This window comes from Cricetulus griseus, unplaced genomic scaffold (genome assembly GCF_003668045.3).
Source record: "Cricetulus griseus strain 17A/GY unplaced genomic scaffold, alternate assembly CriGri-PICRH-1.0 unplaced_scaffold_4, whole genome shotgun sequence".
NCBI lineage: Eukaryota > Metazoa > Chordata > Mammalia > Rodentia > Cricetidae > Cricetulus > Cricetulus griseus.
Genome location: NW_023277141.1, coordinates 1,998 through 18,610, shown reverse-complemented (window position 1 = coordinate 18,610; position 16,613 = coordinate 1,998). Strand labels below are relative to the sequence as shown.

The 16,613-nt window shown below is 39.3% G+C and overlaps 1 pseudogene; it reads right to left on the bottom strand.

Annotated features, from left to right (window-relative positions):
* Positions 1 to 2,069: 2,069 nt before the first annotated feature.
* On the bottom strand, positions 2,070 to 16,365 carry LOC100758064 (annotated as a pseudogene).
* Positions 16,366 to 16,613: the final 248 nt, after the last annotated feature.

Below are 16,613 nucleotides of genomic sequence, written 5' to 3'. Positions count from 1 at the left end.
TTATTTCTCTTACCTTTGTGAACTAGAGTAAATGGCGGCTTCTCCTTCTACTCCCATTTTCTTAAGCAAATACCATCTGCCAGTAAGCCACTATAAATTGGAAATCAGGATGCTTATTCAAAGCATTCCTCAGGTATTGCAAAGTCTTTTGTATTTGTCTACTATTTTTCCAGGGAATATTCTTAGCTTTTGATATCTATAACTCCAAATGCTTATCTCTGCTCTACATATTTCTTCAATTTGCAAACACAACCACTTCTTTCAAGCATTCTGAACTGTCCATAATTCTCATTATTTGTGGAATCATAGTCCCTTTTTAGTACCAGAAAAATTCAAAAAGCAATGCAATGCACTATATTCAAAAATAAAGAATGCATGACTAATTTTCTATTGAACATATTCCTGCTTCGTATAAGTGAATATGTACTTCATTTATATTTTTTTTCAAAATAAAATGTTGTACCTCTATCTTTGAAGTTACCAAAATTTTGCATCAGGAGAGTCTGTCTGTGTCCATTACAGAATACAGTGGTGAGAAAGCTACTGGCCGTGATTGATAGATATCAAAACATACTAGACTAGTATAATTAAATACCTGCAATTCCCACACTTGGGCATCAATTCTGACACATGTTGAAGGCCAACCCGGACCACATAGAGATACACTTTGTTTTAAAAATTAAAAAATAGCAAAAATACCCAGAATATTGAGACTTCCTTTTTATAAGTGGTTATTGAACTTCCTAATATGCTTTTGGACTGTTTACAAAATTTACGTGAATACTGACCCAAATTCTACTGTCTCAGAATTTGTATTGAGTGATTTAGAATCTTTCTTTCTTTCTTTCTTTCTTTCTTTCTTTCTTTCTTTCTTTCTTTTCTTTTCTTTTCTTTCTTAAGACAGGGTTTCTCTGTGGCTTTGGAGGTTGTCCTGGAACCAGCTCTGGTAGAACAGGCTGGTCTCGAAGTCACAGAGATCTGCCTGCCTCTGTCTCCCAAGGGCTGGGATTAAAGGCGTCTGCCACCAATTCTTGGCTGGATTTTTCTTTTTTAAAGACACGGTTTCTCAGTGTAACATCCCTGGATGTCCTGGACCTTGCTCGGAAGACCAGCATTACATCAAATTTAAAGACCTGCCAGCCTCTGTTTCCCAAACACTGGGATTAAAGGTGTGTTCCACCACACTCAGCTGCCTAAATATTTTTCATGGTAAGACTGTTTTCTCAAAACAACCATATTTCTTCTGTTACCAACTTTTCCAGATTTCTTTTATTCTCCTAACTATGATATATTACTTGGCCTGACAATATTATCTCAAAATGAGACATTAAGGAGTGATTTCATGGGATGGTTAAAATTATGATAGGAAAAACAGAAACATCTTACCCAATATCCTGGAACCTCATCAAATTTAGAGATATAAAAGGTAGCTTGTGTGGGACCAAACTAAGCCCTCTGCATGTGTGTGATAGTTGTGTAGCCTGATCTGTTTGCACTATCCTTGGCAGTGGGACCATTATCTATCCCTGGTACATGAGCTGCCTTTTTAGATCCCACTCCTGTTGTGGGATGCCTTGTTCAGCCTTAATGCAGGAGAGAGATGTGGTCCTGCCTCAATTGAATATGCTAGGTTTGTTGACTCCCATGGGAGGCATTACCCTTTCTGAGGAGTGGATGGGGGTGGGTTGGGCACCAGTGGGCGTCACAGAAAAAAAGGGAGGGAAGGAGAAGTATGGTTGGCATGTAAAATGAATAAAATTTTTTTTTTACGAAGTACATAAAGGCCATTACACCCCAAGTAAATTATGCAGCTGTACCAAAACTTTGCTGAATGTGGACAAAACTATAGTTCTAAAAGCCTGGATAAGCAGCTGAAGGTTTCTTATAAACTTTGTTGTGATCCATCATAGCCTGAAATAAGTCACTTTAGGATTGGGAGAAATTAAGTAGTTTTATCTAAAACTAATTTTTACAGAGTTGTTATATGGAATATTATAAAAACAAGCCTTACTTTCCAAGTGTATCCGTCTTCTGGTGCATTTAATGTAGCTAAAGACAACCAGAGCTAATTAGGGCAGCATCTCCAAATGTATCCTATAATAACACAAAAAAACAAAAAGTTAGAAACAGTAAAGCTTTCCCAAGACCAGAACAACAAAAGAGGTAAAAAGTCTTAAGTATGAGGGAAAGCCTCTATACATCTTTACAACTACCTTGAAAAAGGAAAACATGATATGGGAAAGGATATTTTAAATGCAAAGTACAAAGTAACAATGTTAATACTGGAAGGAATAAATTTCATTACAACAGAATATCACCAAAAGTAAAGAGGATTGTTATGTAGTAGATGTAGAAGTGTTTGTTTAAAATGCAGATCTTCAGTTTGTGTTCAGTATGATTTTTAGTGAAATGACAGGGCTTTTTTTAGAGTAATGATTCCTGCATGACCTACAGATTCTACTTTGTTATTGACATTTAAATCTTCTCTAAGACATGGATAGTTCCTTTCTAATGAAGTGATGATCATATATCCTTGAAAAGTCCATTTCATTGACCTTTGTTTCTTGGGATGAACATAATGTTTACTTTTAATTAAATGATCCAGTGCTGAAGACTAGCAGATCCTAGATTAGAGTGCATTTCTAGCTGGAAGAGTTTTAAAATATGGATAGCTAAATGTGAAAGCCAAGACTGAAGGAAAGATAATTTACTACAGTGATTCCTAGTTGGCATGGACTTAATGTAGCTCCCAAAGTATCTCGTATTTCTCTAGTATGCTTAACAAAGTGATTTTGTACTAGAAGTGAACAGAAGCTTGCTTAGGTCAATGTTACCTGAAAATGAGATTCTTGGTCTTCATTACTCACCTGCAGATTCATCTGATTGCTTTGAGAACAGTGGCAAAAGGGATCTTAAAATGTTCAGCTAGAAGGTGTCTGCCTCTGCTCAGGCTCATTATACAGGAAGGTTATTTAGGTTATCCTCTCCACTATTGCTTGGATTGTCAGTTGGTGTCATCCTTGTAGAACTCTGGAAATCTCCCTAGTGCCAGATTTCTCCTCGAACCTATAATGGCTCCTTCTATTAGGGTATCTCTCATCCTGCTCTCCTCTATTATTCTCCTGACTCAATCTTCTTGCTAAACGGTTTCCTCCTCTCGCCTCCTCTTCTCCCCCTCTCTCCCAGCTTCCTCAAGCCTACCCCTATGCTCCCAATTATCTCAGGAGATCCTGTTCCCTTCCCTTTCTCTGGGGAACCATGCATTCTTTCCTTGGGGTCCTCCTTGTTTCTTAGTCCCTCTGGTGGTGTGGATTGTAGGCTGTTAATCCTTTGCTCTATGTCTAAAATCCATATATGAGTGAGTCCATACCATGTTTGTCTTTTTGTGACTGGTTACCTCACTCAGGATGGTTTCTTCTAGCTCCATCCATTTGCCTGAGAATGTCAAGTTTCCAGCAAGGGACTGATCCAGACCCCTGAATGTGGATGTCAGTGAGGAGGCCTCAGCACTCTATGGTGCCTCTGGTAGCAGATGAGTATTTATCCCTGGCTTAGGAAAGGACTTTGGGAACCCATCCCACATGGAGGGAAACAGTCTCAGCCTGGATACGTGGAGGAAGGCCTAGGCCCTACCCCTGATGATATGACAGACTTTGGTAATTCCTTGAGAGCAGAGGGGGTATGGGTTGGGAGGTGGATGGGGGGCAGGAGAGGAGGAAAGGGAGAGGGAGCTGGGATTGACATGTGAAGCAGGCTTCTTTCTAATTTGAACTAATAAATTAAAAAAAAATATTCAGCTAGTGCCCATCAACTTTAGAAGATTTTTGCCTTTTTTTTGGACTTCCAACTTGTAAATACACAGTTAGAAAGCTTTGGTAAATCTTTATAACTCATTATTAATCATAACTATTAAACTCTGTCTTAACTCAGAGCCTCCACTTTCTTATCTATGCAATATAAATAATCAGGGCGCCACTTTAAGGCTTATTTTAATAGTTATGATGATAAGATGGTATCTCATACTCATCCAATAAGTGTTAGATATCATCGCCATTATTATTTTACATAAACATCTGCTTCGACTATTTGAAAATTGCATCCTTCAAATAAAATATATGAATATGAGTATCATGTTGATTAAAATACATCTCTACTTACTTCTCTTTCTGAGAGAATGAGGTCTAAAATAATTTAATATAATATCTAAGTATTTATTTGAGACAGATTCAATTGGCAGCAGCTTGTCAGTGATACAGGATATGAGAGAGGCTAAAAACAATTTTTATGGTGAAAGACCCCAGACCCCTAAGGGACACAGGGTCCCGAGTAGCCCCCAAAACTCAGAAACCAGACCAAGAGCTGCAAAAGCAAGAGGGTTTATTGAACAAATGCACATTCGGGTGTCAGCAATATTGGGAAATCTGCACACCCCAGCATGGGGTGTAAGCTCCTTATATAGGAAAAAAACGCAGATCAGCATACAGGCAAGGTGTACAAAGTGATTGATTATAAAGTATGAACTCATGTTAGAGTGGTCACCCAGGTGTGATGTGCTTTTCTACAAAGGAAAAAGCACTGAATGCACCCTGAAAAGTCCCCGATTATCTGTTGGCCAGGTGTGACCCAAAAAGGATTTTTTTGTCTGTCCTCGAGTTGGGGCCAATTTCCTTGTACTGAGACAAGGCCTGTGGGAAACTTTTTCTGTCAGCAAACTAAAATCTTTCAATGGCATTCACGGTATTTTGAAAGAGGTGGTAGGATTGACAAGTGAGGTAGGGATAAATATAAGAGTTATATAGATAAGGAAGGTAATGATAACTATTTAGATTGAGGAGATTCAAAAACTAAATTTTTGAGCTCAGATTAGCAAGACAAGCCAGTAGGAGATACGAAAAATGCTAGAATAGGAGCATTTTCAATTCCTGATCGTTTATCCAGCCTTTCTATTTCCAGCATCGCCACATTGTGTGTTTTCTTTATTGTGTCTATTTCAGCTTTCATGCCTTGAACTGTTTCGAGTGTTTCCTTCACTTGTTTGGTTGTTTTTTTCTTGGCTTCCTTCAGATTCTTTAAGAGATTTATTTCTTGAATATTTTGGTTTGTCTTTTCCTCCATTTCTTGTGATATTTTTGATTGTTTTTTCTTCTAATTATTTAAGGGATTTTCTTGTTTCCTCTTTAAAGGTCTCTATCCTCTTCCTGAGATAATTTTTGAGGTCCATCTCTTCTTCATCCTTTGTGTTGGGCTTTTCAGATATTGCTGGTTTCGAGTCCCTAGATTCTGGTGGTGTCATATTGGTCTTTCTGTTGTTGAGTGTGTTCTTGTTCTGACCTCTTCCCACCTCTTCTTCCAGTGGGTGCAGGTGGGGTCTCTCTAGTTATTCTTGAGACCCTGTGGTGTTTAGACCAGGACTTCAATGTCCGAATCTCTGGATAGTCTTGCCTCTCCTGGTAGTCTCCTCACTTAGGAGGGGTTAGGCCTCGTTAGGGATCTGGCTGAAAGAGTGAGAAGGAAGATTGAGGTGTTTCCCGACTCAGGGAGTTCCTTCCTGGCTGGACGGGTCCACTCCAAGCAGGCTCAGGCCTAGAGAGATCAGGGGTGAATGGGACTTTGGAAAGGATTCAGCAAGAGCAGAGGGTACACTCAGCTTGGAAAGTGTCAGGCCGGCTGATCAGGAAGAAGGAGTGGGGTGTTTCCAGACTCCCTAGCCTGTGCTTTTCAGACAGTCTCTGCTCACAGGTACAAAAATGAGTAGCACATGGACAGCTAATACTTTTAGATAAAGTCTCCTTCCACAGAGGTCTTAGTCTTTTACCAGGTATCCCACAGAAAATCTCAAAATAAATCAAGGTGCCTCTGTAGTAACATGACTGAGGGAATGAAAACACTTTTCTTGAATTATAAAATGTTTTCCCCAAACAAATCTACTAGGAATCTAGAAAAAAGTAACACTTTTTGTTGAGTGTCAATTTTGTATCCTATATTCACTGATACCTGTGTGTGCCTTTCTGCCAAGGCATATGTCACTGTACAACATTGTGGAATTCTTTGAACCCATATCATGGGTGCAAAAAACCACTTGAAGCTGAAATACAGTATTATTATTGAGTATTTTGCTCACCCAAAGCAATATCCATTGTACCTCCTTAGAAATCAGAATGCATTGAGGTGAGTTTTCTGTCATTAAAGCCTATGCTGTTTTAAAATCTGTGGACCTCAGTGAAGAGTGCAGATTCCAGGACATGTTTGAACAACTCCAAAATTGTTTCACAAGAGAAAGTAGAAAACACAGCCTGCTTGTTCCTTTGCAGTAAAGCAAATTATAACAAGCCAGGATTCTATATGAGTTAATGTACAAGGGAGGAACTGCTCAGTGTACCCTTCGTACATTCTCAGTAGAGAACGGAGATTCCATCTACACAGAATCATATTGAGTGTCCCTTTACGTTTCTGGCCACTCTAAAACCTCTCCTTCCTGGGATCTCAAATGACCTCAGGTTTTGTGGTCTATACTCTTGAATTAGAGGTCATACACTTCCATTGGGAAAAGTAACTTCTTAATAATTTTTAGATTTTCATGTGATTATAATATTCCCCCATGAGTTTGTGTGGACAAAAATCCTCGATTTTCTCCCTGAATGTAATTTCCATTAGTATAAAGTTATAAGAATATGACATCCTCATTAAAAGCTAAAAATGTGTTTTCATTTGCGTTTCCCTGATGGCAAAGAATGTAGAGCACTTTTTTATATGTTTTTCAGCCATTTTAGATTCCTCTATTGAAAATTATCTATTTAGTCCTGTAACCCAACTTATTTTTCTGCATATTTTATTTCAATTAAAACAAGATTGTTTTACATTACAATCCCAGTTCCCTCTCCATCCCCTCCTCCCCCACCCTCCCCAAATAAAACCATACCTATCTCATATCCTTTCTGCTCCTCCTTGATGTTGAGGCCTTCCATAAGGTGTCATAAGAGTCTGTCCTATCATTTGGGATAGGGCCTAGGCCCACCCCCGTGTGTCGTGGCTCATGGAGTATTCCTTTATGTGGAATGGGCTCCCAAAGTCCACACCTGTGCTAGGGATATGTACTGAACTACTACAGGAGTCTGGTAGATTTCTAATGTTTCCTTACTGAAACCCATGTTCCTGGGTTGTAGATCAGTCCCATGTTGGTATCCCATCTATCAGACTGGGGACCAAGAGCTCCCTGATGTTCAGGGAACCTGTTTCTGTAATTTTCAACTGTCTTGTCTGGATCCCTTTGCTCTCCACTCGTCCTACTCTGCAACTGGATTCCATATCAGTTCACTGATTAGTTGTGTGTGTTTCTGCTTCTACTTCCACCAGTTGCTGGATGAGGGCTATCAGGTGGCACATAAGTCAGCAATCAATCTCATTATCAGGGGAGGGCATTTAAGGCAGCCTCTCCTCTGTTGCTTAGATTGTTACCTGGTGTCATTTTTGTAGATCTACAGACATCTCCTTAGTTCCTGATTTCTCTGTAAACCCTCTATTATGGTATCTCCATTCTTGCTATCTTCTATTCTTTCCCTGACTCAAACTTTCTGCTCCCTCATGTAGTCTGCACCCCTCCTCTTCTCCTCTTCTCATTCTCCAAGGTCCCTCCCCACATTCACTTGAACCAATGTGCTCAGGTGATCTTGACCCTTTCCCCTTCTCCAGGGGACCATGTATGTCTCACTAAAGGTCCTCCTTGTTTACTAGCTTCTCTCGCAGAGTGGATTGTAGGCTAGTAATCATTTAGTCTGTGTCTAAAATCCAAATACGTGTGAGTACATACCATGTTTGTCTTTTTGTGATTGGATTACCTCACTCTGAACGGTTTCTTCTAGTTCCATCCATTTTCCTGCAAATTTTAAGATTCCATTTTTTTTTCTTTTCTGCTGAGTAGTACTCCATTGTGTAAATGTACCAGATTTTCTCTATCCATTCTTTAGTTGAGGGGCATCTAGGCGGCTTCCCGTTTCTGGCTGTTAAAAAAAAAGTGTGCTGCCAAGAACAACGTTGAACAGATGTCCTTATTGTATGAATGTGCTTCTTTTGGGTATACACACAAGAGTGGAATTGCTGGACCTTGTGGTAGACTGATTCCTAGTTTCTTGAGGAATTGCTGTACAGATTTCCAAAGTGGTTGCGAGTTGGCACTCTCACCATCAGTGGAGGAGTGTTCCCCTATTTCCACACCCTCTCCAGCATAAACTCTCATAGGTGTTTTTGATTTCGGCCATTCTGACAGGAGTAAGTTGGTATCCCAGAGTTGTTTTGTTTTGCATTTCCCTGATGGCTAAGGATGTTGAACACTTTCTTATGTGTCTTTCAGCCATTTTATATTCCTCTATTGAGAATTGTCTATTTAGTTCTGCATCTCACTTTTTAATTGGATTGTTTGGTGTTTTGGAGACTAGCTTCTTGAGTTCTTTGTATATTTTAGAGATCAGCCCTCTGTCAGTTGTGGGGTTGGTGAATATCTTTTCCCAGTCTGTGGGCTACCATTTTGTCTTGCTGACTGTGTCCTTTGCCTTACAGAAGCTTCTCAGTTTCAGGATGTCTGTCCCGTTTATCAATTGTTGGTCTCAGTGTCTATGCTACTGGTGTAATGTTCTGGAAGCGGTCTGTTGTACCAATTAATTTAAGGGTGTCTCCCATTTGTCTTCTAATAGGTTCATTGTGGCTAGATTTATGTTGATGTCTTTGATCCATTGTGACTTAAGTTTTCTGCTTAAGACTTGGATCTATATGGAGTCTACAGTCCTGCATTCAGTTTTGCCTGCACCATTTGTTAAAGATGTTCTTTTGATTCTGACGTAAGAATTTAGATTGTCAAAAATCATTTGGTTTGGGTATGTGGGTTAATATCAGTGTTTTCAACTCTACTCCATTAATCTACCTGTCTTTTTTTGTGCCAGTACCATGCAATATTGAAGAGGTATGGGGAGAGAGGACAGCCTTGTCTTGTCCCAGATTTTAGTGGAATTGCATTGAATTTCTCTCTATTTAATTTGATTTTGGCTGTGAGCTTACTGTATATGCTTTTATTGTATTAAGGTATGTTCCTATTATACCTTATTTCTCCAAGTCCTTTATCATGAAGGGATGTTGGATTTTGTCAAATGCTTTTTTAGCATCTATTGAAATGATCGTGTGTGTTTTTTTCCCTGAATCTGTTTATATGGTGGATTACATTAATGGATTTTCGTATGTTGAACCATCCTTGCAACACTGGGATGGAGCCTCCTTGATCATGGTGGATGATTTCTCTGATGTATTCTTGGGTTCCATTTGCAGTATTTTATTGATTATTTTTTCATTAATGTTCATGCAGGATATTGGTCTGTAGTTCTCTTTCGTAGTTGCGTCTATTTGTCGCTTGGTTATCAAGGTAAGTGGAGCCTCATGAAAATTGCTTGGCAATGACTCTTCTGCTTCTATTGTTTGGAATACTTTGAGGAGAATTAGTATTAGCTCTTTGAATTTCTGGTATCATTCTATACTGAAGCCAGCTGGACCTGGGCTTTTTTTGGTTGGGAGAATTTTGATGACTTCTTCTATTTCCTTCTAGGTTATAGGTCTGCTAAGTTGCATGTCTGTTCATCTTTCAAGTTTGGTAAGTGATACTGTCCAGAAAATTGTTGATTTCCTTTAAATTTTCCAATTTTGTGGAGTACAGGTTTTCAAAGTATGACCTGGAGATTTTCTGAATTTCCTAAGTGTCTGTTTTTATGTGCCCCTTTTTCATTCCTCAATTTATTGATTTGCATGTTCACTCTCTGCTGTTTGGTAAGTTTGGATAAAGGTTTGTCTATCTTGTTGCTTTTCTCGAAGAACCAACTCTTCGATATATTGATTCTTTGTATTGTTCTCCTAGTTTCCATTTTATTGATTTCAGCCCACAATTTGATTAATTCCTGACATCTGCTCCTCAGGGTGTATTGGCCCCTTTGTGTTCTAATGCTTTCAGTTGTGTTTATATTCTCCAGTGTGATTATTCTCCTCTTTCTTAATGTGGTTACTTAGCGTTGTGAACTTTCCTCTTATCACTGCTTTCAAAGTTTCACATTAGTTTGGGTATGTTGTGTCTGCATTCTCATTGAATTCTATGAAAACTTTAATTTTTTCTTTTATTTCTTCATGGGCCCAGGAGTTGTGCAATTGGGTGTTATTTAATTTCCATGATTTTGTATATTTTCTGCAATTCATGATGTTGTTGAATCCTAACTTTAAAGTATAATGGTTTGAAAAGATACAGGTTGTTATTTCAATTTTTTATACTTGTTGATGTTTGCTATGTTGCCAAGTATGTGTTCAGTTTTAGAGAAGGTTCTATGTGGCACTGAGAAGAAGGCATATTGCTTTGTGTTTGGAGGGAATGTTCTATGGATACCTGTTAAGTCCAATTGGTCCATAACTTCTATTAGTTCCTGTGTTTCTTTGTTAAATTTTTGTCTGGTGTTCCTGTCCAGTGGTGAGAGTGGGGTGTTGAAATCTCCCACTATATGTGTGTGTGGTTTTATGTATAATTTGATTTTTAGTAATGCTACTTTGCAAAGATTCATGCCTTTATATTTGGGGCAAAAATGTTCAGATTTGAGACTTCATCCTGATGGTTTTCTCCTGTGCTGGGTAGGAAGTGGCCTCCTTCATCTCTTGATTGATTTTAGTTTAAAGTCCAATTTGTTGAATATTAGGATTGCTACCGCTTCTTGTTTTTTTGTGTCAATTTGATAGGAAAATCTTTTCCCAAAGTTTAATTCTTAGGTACCATCTGTCTTTGAAGTTGAGGTGTGTTTCTTGTATGCAGCAGAAAGATGGATTCTGTCTTCTTATCCCTTCTGCTAATCTGTGTCTTTTTTTCAACTTTTTAAAATTTCAATTAGAAACAAGATTGTTTTAGATGAAAATCCCATTTCCCTTCTCCCACTGTCCTCCCCGACGCCCCCCCCCCCAACTAAGACCTTATCTGTAACTTATCTTTTCTGCTCCCCCTGGATGGTGAGGCCTTCCATAGGGTGTCATCAGAGTCTTTTGTTTCCTTTGTGGTAGGGCCTAGGCCCACCCCCGTGTGTCTTGGCGCAGTAGTATTCCTGTATATGGACTGGGCTCCCAAAGTCCACACCAATGCTAGGGATAAATACTCGGCTTCTACAGGATGTTCCATAGATTTTTGAGGTTTCCTCACAGAAATCCATGTTCCTGGAGTCTGAATCAGTTCCATGCTAGTGTTCCAGCTATCAGACTGGGGAGCAAGAGTTCCCAGATGTTCAGGTCAAATGTTTCTGTGTGTTTCACCAGCATGTTCTGGACTTCTGTGATCTTCACTGGTCCTTCTCTGCATCTGGGTTCCAGTTCAGATCGTTGATTAGTTATGGGTGTCTGCTTCTACTTCTACCGGCTGGTGGATGAAGGCATATAAGTCAGTCATCAATCTCATTATCAGGGAAGGTCATTTAAGGAAGCCTCTCCTCAGTTGCTGAGATAGTGCTTGTCATCTTTGTAGATCTCCAGACATTTCCCTAGTGACTGATTTCTCTGTAAACCCAAAATTTCTCCCTCTATTATGATATATCCATTCTTGTTATCGTGTATTCTTCCCCTGACTCATATTTTCTGCTCCCTCATTTCCTCAACATCCCTCTTCCTCTTCCCTTCTCATTATCCTAGCTCCCTTCCCCGTCTTCCCATGCTCCCAATTTGCTCAGCAGATCTTGAACCTCTCCCCTTCTCCAGGGCACCGTGTATGTCTCTCTTAGCGACCTCAATGTTTATTAGCTTCTTTGGCAGTGTGGATTTTAGGCTTACTCTATGTCTAAAATCCGCATATGGGTGAGTACATAACATGTTTGTCTTTTTGCGATTGGGTTACCTCGCTCAGAATGGTTTCTTCTAGATCCATTAATTTTCCTGCAAGTTTCAAGATTCCATTTTTTTTTTCAGGTGAATAGCACTCCATTATGTAAATGTAACACATCTTATAGGCAAGTTAAGACCATTAATGTTGAGGGATATTAATGACCATTGGTTGTTCCTTCTTGTTTGTTTTGTATTTGGTGGTGGTGGTCAAATTATGTGTGGGATTCTTCCCCTTTTTTTTTTCCTTTTGGCTGTTTGTAAAATAAGATTATCTATTGCCTATATTTTTCTGGTTGTAGTTAAGTTCCTAGGGTTGCAGTTTTCCTTATGGAACATTCTGTATGGCTGGATTGGTGGATATGTGTTGTTTGAATCTCGTTATCTCATATAATATCTTGTTTTCTCTATCTATATTGACTGAAAGCTTTGCTGGGTATAGTAGGATGGGCTGGCTTCTGTGGTCTCTTACTGTAGGTATAATATCTATCCAGGATGTTCTGTCTTTCAGATTTTCCATGGATACGTCTTGTGTAATTCTGATAGGATTGCCTTTATATGTTTCTTGTCCTTTTTCCTTTACTGCTCTTAATATTTTCTCTTTATTCTGTATGTTTTGTGTTTTGATTACTATGTGTGGAGGAGACATGCTTTTTGATTCAGTCTATTTGAAGTCCTTTAGGCTTCTTGTACTTTCATTTGCATGTCTTTGTTTAGGTTGGGGAAGTTTTCTTCTATCATTTTGTTGAATATGTTTTCTTTGCCGTTGAGTTAGATTTCTTCACCTTCTTCTATACCTAGTATTCTTAGGTTTGGTCTTTTCAGGGTATCACATATTTCTTGGATATTTTGTGTTAGGGATTTGTTGAACTTGAGATTTTCTTTCTGTACTCCAATTTTTAATTGGATTTTTTGGTGCTTTGGAACCCAGCTTCATGTGTTCATTGTAAATTATGTGGATCATTCCTCTGTCAGTTATGGGGTTGGTGAATATCTTTTCCCATTCCGTGGGCTGCCGTTTTTGTATTGCTGGGTGTTTTTGCCTTACAGAAGAGATTCTGGTTTTATAGGGGAACATAGAGAAAGCAAATTAAGAGATACAATCAGAGAGGGAGTCAGTATGAGTTTAAAGAGGAATGAGGCACAAGAAAATGTCTGGAGAGCTACAAGGATAACACTAACTAATCATATAAGCACCAGTAGAGATACTACCTTAAATGCCCTCTGCTGATGATGAGATTGATTACTAACTTATATGCCATCCTATAGCCTTCATTCTGCATCTGATGGAAATATAAGCAGATCCCCACAACTAAACAGTGAACTGAACTAAAATCCAGTTACAGAGAAGGAGGTGTCATGAGAAAATTGGTCAAGATCAGCCTTGAAAAGCAAAAAATCCCAGCTGATTTGAACAGTGGGAATGATCCCTGGGAAACCAGCATGGAACTGATCAGACCCCATGAATGTGCGTGTCAGTGAGGAGGCCTGAGAAATCTATAGGGCCCCTTGTAGTAGATCAGTATTTATCCCTAGCATAGCAATGGAGTTTTGGAGCCCATTCCACATAGGGTGATGCTCTCTCAGTCTAGACTGCAGGCAAGGGCCTAGGCATTATCCCAAAGGATATGACAGACACTGAAGCCCCACCCGAGAGGAAGACTTCACTCTTGCTGGGGAGCAGAAATCTTATGGGATAGTTAGCATTGTAGTGGGGGGCAAGGGAGTAGGGGAGGTAGAGGGTACTGGGATTGACATGTAAAACAAAATTGCTTCTAATTTCAATAAATATAAAGGAAAACAAGCAGAAAAGTACAACAAATAATGTACCGAAATGTATGAGTGAACCACCAGGAAACTTAAACCTTCCTAACACTTACAAGAAAATTAGGGTTGTCTCCATTTGGGTACTGCAGCATATGGGATATATCTTAAGTGGTCATCAATCAGCTGGAATGGTACATTGATGGATTTACATTCCTGTGTACTGGACTGAAGCCATTGTAGGTTACTGTGGGGCAGCAGAATAAAAATACTTATACCCAAGACAGACTTGTGCCTCCTGTCTAAGTCCAGGAGCATATAATGTGAGGTCATGGGTGACTGTGTTTGGTTTAGTATTTGACGATATAAGAGATTGTGACAGACAGATCATAAGTGTTTCCTGGCAAGTGTGACAGAAATCTCACTGCCCATATCATGGGCCCAAGAAACAGAGAGCATCTGAGATGCAGTTTTTACTTGGGGATTTTAATATCTTAAGGCATATACACATGTGCTACTTTTAATATCACCATCCAATGGAGTAGATCCTCCACATGAGCCTATGACAAAAGGTCTGGGCATTTTGAAGCAACTGGAACTATTAACCAACATGAGGCTACCTACTCTCACTAAATATTGTCTGTGAAGGACCTGATCCAAGTCATTTATTAGTAGATGTTTCTCTTAAAAAGTAAAAACCTATTGAGTATTCTTTATTAGGTCTGCACCACAAGTTTAATTGGATTATTTGGTGGTTTTTTTTCAGGAATGTACAAATGTCTTTTTTTTTGTTGTTTTTGTGTTTGTTTGTTTTTCGAGACAGGGTTTCTCTGTGTAGCTTTGGAGACTATCCTGGCACAAACTCCAGAGACCAGGCTGGCCTCGAACTCACAGAGATCTGCCTGCCTCTGCCTCCCAAGTGCTAGGATTAAAGGAGTGTGTGCACATTCCAAGGTCCTTCTGTTCTTTAGGAATTTCGGTCACTACAGCTTCTGCTGAAGTTAGCAAAGAGGCCACCCCAGCAGCATCTAGTAAAGCAGTTCTTACAACCTAGAAACAATGTTTATAAAATGATTAATGAAAACACACACCATAGAACAAGCCATCCTATGTTTAAGAATTGTTGACTCATTGACCTTTGTTGGATCAATGATTCCCTATTCTACCATGTTAACAAAATCCCTGAGCATAGCCTCATAACCAACTCCCTAGGAACTCTGCAGAATTTTCTCATCTCTCAAAGATTATTCAACACCTTTATTCTCAGCAATTGTCACTGCAGGAATTTTGAGTGCTGTTTTATTAATTTCTATACCTATTTTCTGATCTTCATTTGAAGGCTTTAAGGAGTCCAAGGCTGGGATGCATGGAGGCAGAGCACAGCTAACTCCTAAAACAATGTCTTTTTCAACAGCTGCTCTTGCAGCATTGAGAGCATCTGTAACTCTGTCTTTCTTCTCCTTCACTTCAACGTCCCTTGTTCCTCCAACCTTAAACACAGCTACTCCATCTGAAAGTTTAGCAAGTGTTTGTTTAGCTTTTCCTTTTCATATTCACTAGTTGTGATGTCTAGATGCTTAGTGATTTCTTGAATGCGTTTCTCAATTTGAGTTTAGTCATCAGTTCCTTTCAAAAGCATGGCTTCATCTTTGGGGACAATGACTTCTCCAAATTTTCCTAAATCATGACCTTGAACATCATCAAGATTTAGTTTTAGCCCCTGTTCTCCAAATTGCACACCACCAGTAGCAATAGCCGTATCTTTAAGCTTATTCTTCCTATTGTCCCCAAAACCTGGATCTTTAACTGCTACGACCTGAAGACCAGCTTTTAGCCTGTTCAAAACCAGTGTGCTTAGAGCTTCTCCATCAACATCTTCAGCAAATATGACCATTTTTTTTCCTATGAACATTAGCTTCATGAGCAGGTGTAATGGACTGGACAGTAGAAATTTTCTTTTCACTCAGCACAACATAGGCATCTTGGAATTCACATTTTTGACCTATTGATGTCTGAGAAATACATCTTCTTTCAAACTTCATGCCTTCAATAATTTCTAATTCATCATTCAGGGTATTTCTATCCTTCAGTGTGATGACGCCTTTCCCTCCAACATTTTTCATTGCATCAGATATGATGTTTCCAATGTCTATGTGTCCATTTGCAGAAATTGTAGCAACCTGAGCAATTTCTTCATGGGTTGTCACATGTTTAGATTGTTTTTTTTAGTTCTGCAATTACAGCATCAACAGCCAACATCACACTTCTCCAGATTTCTACTGGATTAGCCCCTTTGCTGATCTTTTCAAAACCTTCCTTGGCAGTTGAACGTGCCAGAACAGTAGCAGTGGTAGTGCCATCCCAGCCTCTTCATTTGAGTTATTGGCCACATCTTGAACAAGTTTAGCTCTGATATTTTTTGTATTTATCCTTTAGATCAATTGTATTTTAAAAGTGACCCCATCTTTTGTTACTTTGGAACTTCCTCAACTCTGTTCAATAATCACTGTTCTTCCCTTTGGCCCCATAGTAACAGCTATAGCATCGGCTAAAAGGTCTACAACTTGAAGCTTTAAGGATCAAGCATTTGCACCACATTTTACATCTTTGGCATAGGCCCGAGTGACATGAGGAGCCAGCACCCGGGACACTGGTCTCATCTGGCAAAGGAGTGTGGGTACTCAAAGAATTTCTGCAGGGTGGCTGTGGGAGGGCACTAGGCGCAGCAAGCTGGTGGCAGCGAGTGAGGGTGATTATTTGGTGTTTTGTTGACTGGTTTCTTCAGTTCTTTGTATGTTTTAGAAATTTGCCCTTGGCTAGATGTGGGGTTGGTGAAGATCTTTTCCCATTCTTTGCACTGCTGTCTTATCTTGCTGATTATGTCTTTTGCCTTACAGAATCTTGTTCAGTTTCAGGAGGCCCAGAATGTCTAAAGAAAAAGCACCATGACAGTTTCCATAGTTTTTTTGTCCAGTGAG